Raw genomic sequence first — 9,487 nt, forward strand, 5'->3', positions numbered from 1 at the left:
CAAGAACCTTGGTTTTGCTAGAGTCACCAAAGCATAACAGTTTTTTCTTCGGTTCTTATTGTAATATTTATTCAGGTTTTCCATTCCTTGAGGTCTATTATTATTTTTAAAAGCTCTCTTTTTAGGCTTCTATTGACTAATTCTAGGAAAATGATTTTTGGGCATATTATTATTGGTTGAAATAAGGTTTACTTTTGTGGTGAAATTACCATTGCTCTCTTGTGTCATGAGTGTATCTTGTCCTCTAGCCTCCTCCTCCACATGGATGCGTGTGATCAAAGTCTCCAAGGATGTCTCCTTTTGTTTGTGCCGCAACGTCTTTTGGAACTCCTTCGAAGATTGTGGTAGTTTATCAACTATGCCAGCTACCATCATATTATCTCCAATCTTTATGCCTTGGGATCTCAATTCAACCACGATCATTTGGAAGTCTTGTGCTTGATCCACCACCGATTTTCCATACACCATTTGGTAATGGAAAAATCTACTAGCAACATTCTTCTTTGCGTCAGCCTTCTTGGTATCATACTTGCTCTGTAAAGCTTTCCAAATTTTCTTGGCAAAATTATAAGTGATATCATAATAATCATAGAAATTATCGGCAAGACAATTTAAAAGATAAGAGCGACAATTGTATTCATATTTTGTATATTTATCTATTTTTTCTTGATGGAGACTATATTCTTCCTTACTCATCTCATCGATAGAAACTTTAGATGGATTCCTATCAGTGAGCATGTAGGCGACTTTGAGAAGACTCAAGTAGAAGAGGACCTTTCCTTTCCACCTCTTAAAGTGGGCTCCCTTGAAGCAAAGGGGCTAGTTGAGATCTCCAACAGTCCCATTTGGTTTCTCTTGTGTAGTCTCTACGATTGAGCCTCCTTAAAATTGATGGTACAAACACAATAATAATGGAAATAACACAAAAAGAAACTGAATAACATGTCTAAATATTATTAATTTGAAGAGAAAGAAAATACACAACACTATTTGAACTGAGGTGTGACACTCATTCTCTTTAAGGGGATTCTAGCCCTTGGTTGGATAAATGTTGTAATTAGTACAGACCTTCTCTAACTTGTCTCCTCTAGGATACAACAACCCAACAAGTGTCGTATAGTTGGAACAACCTCTGCACAAGGTGTTCAAGCCCAAAACTCCACCAAAAAGAACACCTTTCCTTGCCAAGAACCTCTCTATATTTTTAGTGTATATTGCAAAAACTTGGATTGAGTCTGAATGTGTCTATTTATAGGCTTAATGGGCCTCACGAAATTACTACCCAAATTAATCTAATTAATTGGATTACTATTCAACCAACTGAGATTTGGGCTAGAAGCAAGGAGGATTGCCATAGAATCCCTCATGAGCATAGTAGCAGACTCAAGGATGGAGTGTTTCACGGCAGAATCCCATGCCAGCTGAGCTTACTTGGAAACAACCAATGCAATAACCCTCATAAATGAAGAAATGGAGGTTGAGTACCCAGATCATTGTAGACCCCTTTACTTAATGGCTATCATAAATGGTATTCAAATCAGGAGAGCAATAATATACAATGTGGCTTTACTTGACCTCATTGCCCTGAGCACCCTAGAGGGCATAGGCATGGCTGGTAGGAAGATCATGGGGGCTCTTGTAGAGATAATAGGGTTTGGAGGAGCAGTAGAGTCAACTGAAGGATATGTGCAGTTAGCCTTGAGGGTAGGCCCAATAGTAGCCCTGACCAAGTTCCATGTGATCAATTTAGAAGTTTCTTACCATATTTTGTTGGGACACCCCTGGCTTCATAAGCACTACCTCATTCCCTCCACGTACCATGTGTCAATGGGAGGCTAAATGGGAGTCCCATAAAGATCCCTGCCAATCCAAACCCATTCAACCAAGGAGAATTAAATTTCATAGACAGTTTTTTATGATGAGTTAGTACCAGATGACGAAAGTCCCATACTAGGGACCCCTAGCGCACCTATCTTAGAAGAAGAAGAAAGGGGTACCTGTGACCTAAGAAACCTTCTAGACAGAAAAAGGCAAAAGAAGGAAGCCAACTCCTCAAAATCTTGGGAATGCGTAGTAGTCCAGGAACCTGGGGGGAAGGTTAATATATCACTTATTAAGGTACGCGGGACCCGAATGCACTATGCAAGAAGGTCTCGAACCACTAGATTGCATGATGGTTCAAGAAGAGATCTTGGAGGATCCAAACAAAGAGGCACAGATCCAGCTCGAAGAGGAACTAGAAGAAGTAAACTTGGGGGCTGACCTAGGATCCCCAAACCCTGTTCTTATCAGCAGTCAGTTAACAGTACAGGAAAAAAAGCAATTAGTAGGATTACTTAAGAGATATGCGAATATGTTCGCATGGATATATGATGAGATGTCTGGCCTGGACCCCGGGCTAGTAGTCCATTCTCTTAATGTGGACCCAGGAGTTAAGCCAATAGTTCAACCAGCCAAGGTCTTTCACACTGAAGTAGAAGGTCAAATAACTCAAGAAGTCAAGAAACTGCTGGCAGTAGGGTTCATCAAGCCAATCCAGCATCCTAGATGGCTCTCCAACATAGTACCCGTGAAGAAAAAGAATGGCCAAATCCGATGTTGTATGGACTCGCAACTTAAACAAAGCATGCCCAAAGGATGAGTTTACTCGACCCAACATTGATCTCCTCGTAGATTCAGCCGTGGGAAGCTCCATGTTCTCATTTATGGATGGGTATAGTGGATATAACTAGATCCGGATGGCCGCCAAGGATGCAAAAAAGACAGCATTCAAAACCCCGATTGGAAACTTTTATTACACTGTGATGCCTTTTGGCCTTAAAAATGCAAGAGCCATATACCAGCATACCATGACAGTCATTTTCTATGATATGATGCACAAGAAAATGGAAGATTATGTAGATGACATCATGGTAAAGTCGAAGACCTGGGCAGGACACTTCTAGGTATTTGAACGAGGCTTTGAGAGATGTAAGATGTACAAGCTGGAGATGAACCCCACGAAGTGCACTTTTGGGGTATCTGCTACTAAGTTCCTTGGGTTTCTGGTACATCACAAAGGCATAAGTGTGGACCCAGCTAAGGCCATAGCCATCGTAACCATGCAAAGGCCTACGACGGTTTGTGCAAGGGCTAGCTTCGGTCACAAGTGAGTAATCTAAACTATTGAAATAGGGAGCTGAGTTCACTTGGGGGGCTGAACAATAAGAAGCCTTTCAAAAGATCTAGTAGGTCATGAATCATCTGCCTACCTTGTAGGTGTCAGTACATAGATGGCCTCTGTTACTATACTTAGCATCAAATTCTCAAGTTATTGGGGCCCGTTAGGACATATGTGAATCATGTTAGGAACTTATGTCATCTAGAATTGGCTAATCCTTTGACAAAACACCTTTACTTGTAATTGGGTAGATTTACGATGTGTTTAATACTTCAAGGAACAAGAGTTCAAGACCAAGTGTTAAAGCCATGCAAATCTGTCCAAGAAACAAGTGAAGAAGTGCTATATTTTAAAACTCGACAGCTAGCTCGATAGATAGCATCTATCGAGGTTTAAAAGGGATCTTTTGCTCGATGCTCGATAGCTACTCGACAGATAACCCATCTATCGAGATTTACGAAAATCAGTTTTTCAGATCTGATTTCACACCAATCTGTGTATACATGTTTAGGCTTTCTTTTCTCACAACTTTAAGTATATATAAGGATTATTTTAAAGGTCGTCTTAGATGATGCAAAGGTTGTTGCACTTGTTGTTACGTGCATTGTGTGACTGGAGACAAAAGTTGCCCTCGTTCATCTTTCTCTTGAAGAAGCTACTGCGTTTGTACACCACAGAATTTTGTAACCAAGAAGCTTCGTGATCTTCATCATGTTGATGAACTAAAGAACTTTACAACCTACATATTTCTCAAGTTGGTAATTAAGTGGCGTATTGAGATTCGTGTATCTATTGGTTAGTCACATACTAGGAGCCATGCATTGAAAATGAGAGATTGTCACTACAGAACAAGTCTAATTGTGTATTGGGATAAAGGTTCAACTATAGGTTGGTATAAGGTACTGGGATTCCTTTACTTGTAACTGTTTGTTGTGATAATGGTGGATTCTCAGGAGTAGTGACCTTAAAATCACCCTGTGGGATTTTCGCCTTGGAGGTTTTCCCCATTTGTAAACAAATCACCGTGTCAACTTTATTTTCCGTTGCATTTTAACTTAGTTGGTGATTTGTTTGTACTACCATGCATATTGCATGCTAATTGAATTAATTAATTAACTTGTCTAATTAATTGGTTAATTCATCACAAGAGGTCAATACATTCTTGGCCTATTAGAGCCCTACTAGCCCAAGAAGATGATAAAGGGAATGAGCAACCCATCTATTATTTAAGTAGAACCTTGAAGGATATAGAGACTAGGTACCCCATAATAGAAAGACCATGTTTGGTGGTTATTTATGCATCCCAAAGATTAAAACGATATTTCTCAGCCCATCAGATTCTCCTAGTGACCAAGTCTCATCCCATAAAAGCATTCCTCCATCAGCGTCTGCTGACTGAAAGGATAACACAGTGGCTGGTTTTGCTCTCTCAAATGACTTTGATCTTAAGACTCCCAAGGCTGTCAAGATTCAGGCCATAGCAAATTTGCTAGCCCAGTTCCCCCCCGAAAAGGAGTACTCGTTAAGTAAGGAAATCCCAGGAGAAGTGGCAGTAGCAGAACTCCTAGGAAAAAAGTGGACCATGAGGTTTGATGGATCAGCAATGACAGCTTCAAATGGCCTAGGAGTTATGTTAAGCTGTGAAGACGGGGACACCATACCATTATCCTTTAAGCTCGAATTCCCATGTTCAAATAACGTTGTTGAGTATGATGCGTACCTAACTGGGCTAGCCATAACACTCAGCATAGGAGTCAAGCATATGAGGGTCTTAGGTGACTCCAGCCTGGTGGTTTCCCAAGTCAAGAGAGATTTTGCATTAAGATAACAAATCTTGGCAGCCTATCGAACTTATGCGCAGAAGGTGGAAAAGAGATTCCAGACCTTTAGTGTGGAGTATGCCCAAAGAAGTGAAAACCAGTTCTCTGACGCACTGGCTACTCTGGGATCCTAGTTACCCTTTAAGGGAGAGAGCACTTTGATAAAGGTGAGCAAGCAGCAAAACTCCATCATAGGACTCTCAAAAAGATGTTCCCAGAAGAATCAGAGCAGAACGATTGGAGAGATGAAGTAAGAAAGGAAATAGGAAAGCTGGAGCATGGTGGAAGTATCAAGGAATTGAAAGATTACACCTTGATAGAGGGGGAACTGTACAGGAGGTTGCTCGGAGGAATCTTGTCCAGATGTATTAATGAAAAGGAAGGAAAGTTAAAGGTAGAAGAATTACATAGCCAAGTCTATGGGGTCGCAGAAAAAATCAGCCTATACAGGAGGATGCAACTCATGGGGTAAACTAGCCAGACATGAGCAAAGACGCTACAGCTGTACAGGAGAAATGTCAAAAGTGTCAGCTCTCAGTGGACAAAGAAGAAAGCTATGTTGTGTTCATAGCAGAAGATTAGAGAACCCCATTTATGGGATACCTGACTCAAGGGATCCTACCAACTAGCAGGAAGCTAGATCATCAGTTCAGGAAGCTCGTTGTTCAATACTTTCTGTAGAACGGGATCCTGTTCAATAGGGGGTATAACAGGGATCGTTTAAGATGCTTGGGACCCAGGGAAGCCAGGGAGGCAACAAGAGAAGTTCACCCTAGTTAATATGAAAGCTACCCGGGGAAGAGGAAGCTCCATCAGCAACTATTGCAGCTAGGATATTATTGGCCCACAATGAAAAAAGATTTCGAGGAGCTGATAAGGCATGTCATGCATGCCAAGTACTAAGAGATGCAATCCATACTCACCCAAATGTGCTACAAGATATGACCACACCAAGGCCTTTCCACACTTAGGGGCTTAATCTTATAGGGCTCATAAACCCACCCTCTAATGGCCATATATGGATCCTGGCAGTCACCGACCATTTTACAAAATGGGTAGAAACCATCACCTTAAAGAAGGCCACTGGGGCAACTGTCTCAAATTTCATTTAGGAGCACATCATCACATGATTTAGGATCCCCAGGAGGCAGATTAGTGACAACGGTACCCTGTTTATAAATAAGGACGTGAAGAACTTGACATAGGCGTATCACATCAAACACAGGAGGTCCACACCATACTACCCACAAGGAGATGGTCAGGCTAAGGCTACTAATAGAGTGATACTAAAGATCCTCAAGAAGATGAAACACAAATATGGAGGGAAGTGGAGTACCCATCTGACAGATGTACTCTGGACATGCAAGAGCTCCTTAAAGACGACCACATGATTTTCATCATTTTTTCCTTGTTTATGGGTTTGAAGCCATCAGTCTAGTAGAGCTAGTCATCCCCACACATAGATTAGTACTTGAAGAAATTCAAGAGGGTACAGATAGCATGCATGACAAGGAAAGATTGGCAAATCTAGAAGGGCTAGAAGAGAAGCAAGAATTGGCCAGAAGGAGGAGCCAGAGGTATCAGAAAAGAATAGCTAAGGCATATGAGCAGACAGTACACCCAAGAATCTTTGCAGAAGGATGGCTAGTGTTAAGAGTAGCAGAACATGTAAGAAAGAATATCCTTGGACCCTTTAAGTTTGCCTTAAAGTGGGAAGGGCCCTACATCGTCAGGGAGGCCCACAACAACGGATACTATTACCTCGCTAAGGAAGATGGGACCTCCTTAATAGACCCCATATATGGAAAATGGCTGAAGCAGTACTATGCATGAAGAGGAAGAGGTTCTAGTACATCAAGGGTCCCCTTTTGCCACCCTCCATCCTATTATGTGTCCCGTCACTCTTTATTTTTCCTTAAAGGCCATATCTTTTGCCATGCCTTTCTTTTGTTATGTTAAGAACTTTGTTTAGTAATTTATTATGATGAATCTCAATGGAATATTCTTTCAAAAAAAAAAGGGAGAAGTCTTGAGTAAGCCGTACAATTGTATTTAGATAGCACTGTATGACACAACCCAAGTTTGGCCAAATCTAGGTCGAGTACCTGAGCCAGCGCTTGGAGAAAAAATAATAATAAAACCTTTTAGCACATGGCCCAAGACTCACACCAAGATCAGTCCAAGTACATGGTCTAGGACCTCGAAGGAGGATAAGTGTCCTGAGGTACCCAGCCCAGTACTTGCTGCAAAACAAGTCTGCCTAGTTCATGATCTAGGACTTGGAAAAAAAAAGTATCCAATGTACCTAGCTCAACACTTGTGCAGGAACACAATCACTAAAGTACTTGGTCCAAGACCTACCCCAAAATTTGTAGGAGCCATGATCCAGGACTTAGTTCCAAAAACAAACAACAGGAAAGAGTTAAAAGAAAAAGATAACAAAAGAATGTATAAGCATATTACCAATATCCATGCATCATAAAAGAGAGGTAGTTAAGTGTATTAAAAATAATAATAAACTTATACATCCTGAATTGTCTAGAAAAAAAAAAAGAAAGATAAACTTATACATCTTGAATTGTCTAGAAAAAAAAAAAAAAAAAACACAAAGGAACTAAGGTATAAGGCCAGCCAATAATGAGCCTTCTGGGGGAACTGTAGAAGTAGACGGGGAAGAAAAGACCAACTTCCTCTTAATCTTCAAGTCTTGCAATGCCTTGTGAGCATGAGCTAGAGCTTCCTCAACAGCAACAATCTTAGCATCAAGATCCTTGGCAGCCTTCCTCTAAAATAACGTGTGGGCCAAAGACCTAAGAAACTCCAGCAAAAAGTACAAGTTGACTTTAGCTTCTATAAGGTCTTGCACCACTCCCCTCCACTCCAAAAGCCTTCCCTTAGATAAAGAGTCAAGGGAGCAATCTCTTAGAGAAATCAACACGACGCAGAGGAGCTCCATCAAGATGTTGCCTAGAAACACGCCTCCCCTAAATGCACTAGAGAAGTCCCCATGAGCTTTGAAAAATCCCTCCAAGAGTGGCAAGCCTTTAGCAAACACAGAGAATCGCAAGAAGCTGACAAAAGGTGGCCCAAAATGGTGAAAATGGCTCGCAGGGAGGCTATTGAACTCCAAAGAATCAAAGTGGGTCAACAAAGCAGGGAGCCCAAAGCTAGGATCTGAGACAGTCATCTTTGGGGCTTTCCTTATTATTGTGTCTTCACATTCAGGAACTGAGAGACTTTCAGGCCTTTAGGTGGTCTAGGGGATCCCTGGCTAAGCTTCAGAAGTCTGGACACTAGGAGTAGGCCCTTTAGCCTCCTTAGCAACCGCAAGCTTAGATTCCTTGGTACCCGTGTCAACACCTGCAAGAGTAGATAGAGTTATGGCAAGATAAAGTGAAGACAAAAAGAAGAGAGGGGTAAGAGTAAAGAACAGGTACCACCCCTTGTGGTAAAGCTTCCTCATAAGCCTCGGTAACCACTTCAATCATCATGGGAGGTTTAGTCCTGTCCTTCTAAGCCCTCAGAGGACTCTGTGAAAGAACATAATGTATGTTGAAAGAAGGGTGAGGAAATCTTGGAAAAATTGCTAAAGGAGGGAAGGGACGCCGAAGGCTTCCCCATTAAAAAAAAAAAAAGGAAGAACAGGACAAAGGAAAGAGAAGAGAGAAGATATGAGTTAAAAAAGGGGGAAGGCAACGGCAACAGCAGTATGCACCTTCAGAAGCTTTTGACTCCAAGGAAGGGGCAGCTTCAAGGGCAAGCTGGGCGCTGGTTTGGCCTGAAAAGGAAAAAGAGAGAGAAACAAAGTCCTTAGAAAGAGGGGGGTAGGAAAGGAAAAAAAAAAACAGGCGTTAATAAAGGATGAGATAGGGTTTACCTGTTCGTGTAGATTAGAATGTGCCCTCAAAAGACTCCTTTACTAACACAAATTCAGTAGTCTGCTCAATCGTTACAGTTTTGGTTGGGCTAGGAGTCTGAGCAGGCTCAAGATCCTAGGGGATGGGAGAGCGAGAGGCTTCAGGATCCTGAACACCTAAGGAGGCAGGAGATGGCACAGGCTTGGCACCTTTGACTGCTTACCCAATATCCTCAGCCATATCACCACTAGGCAGTTGGGGGCTGAGTTGCCTCCACTCCTTTCTCTAGGGCATCACCAATCACAAGAGGAGGCACCTTTACCTGCAAAAGAAAAGGAGGCAAGAAGAAACAATTAGCAAGCCTGCAAGAGAAATGTACAAGTCCCAAAAACAAGAAGAAGAAAAGAAAGGAGAAAGCGAAGAGGAACAAGTGACTAATGAAACATAATGATACCACATCATCAGAAGAATGACCTTTTGCTGCCTTGGGGTTTGACTTGCACTTAGACCACCAAAAAAAAAAGAAAAGGAGATACAACAGAACAACAAAAAGTAAGGAAATGTCAACAAAAAAGAAGAAGAAGGAATGAGGCCTTGCCCTTCTCTCTCTCTCTCTCTCTACAGATTCTTCAATAGCCTTTTGCTTACTA

The sequence above is a fragment of the Castanea sativa genome, chromosome 3 (assembly GCF_040712315.1).
Source record: "Castanea sativa cultivar Marrone di Chiusa Pesio chromosome 3, ASM4071231v1".
NCBI classification, from domain to species: domain Eukaryota; kingdom Viridiplantae; phylum Streptophyta; class Magnoliopsida; order Fagales; family Fagaceae; genus Castanea; species Castanea sativa.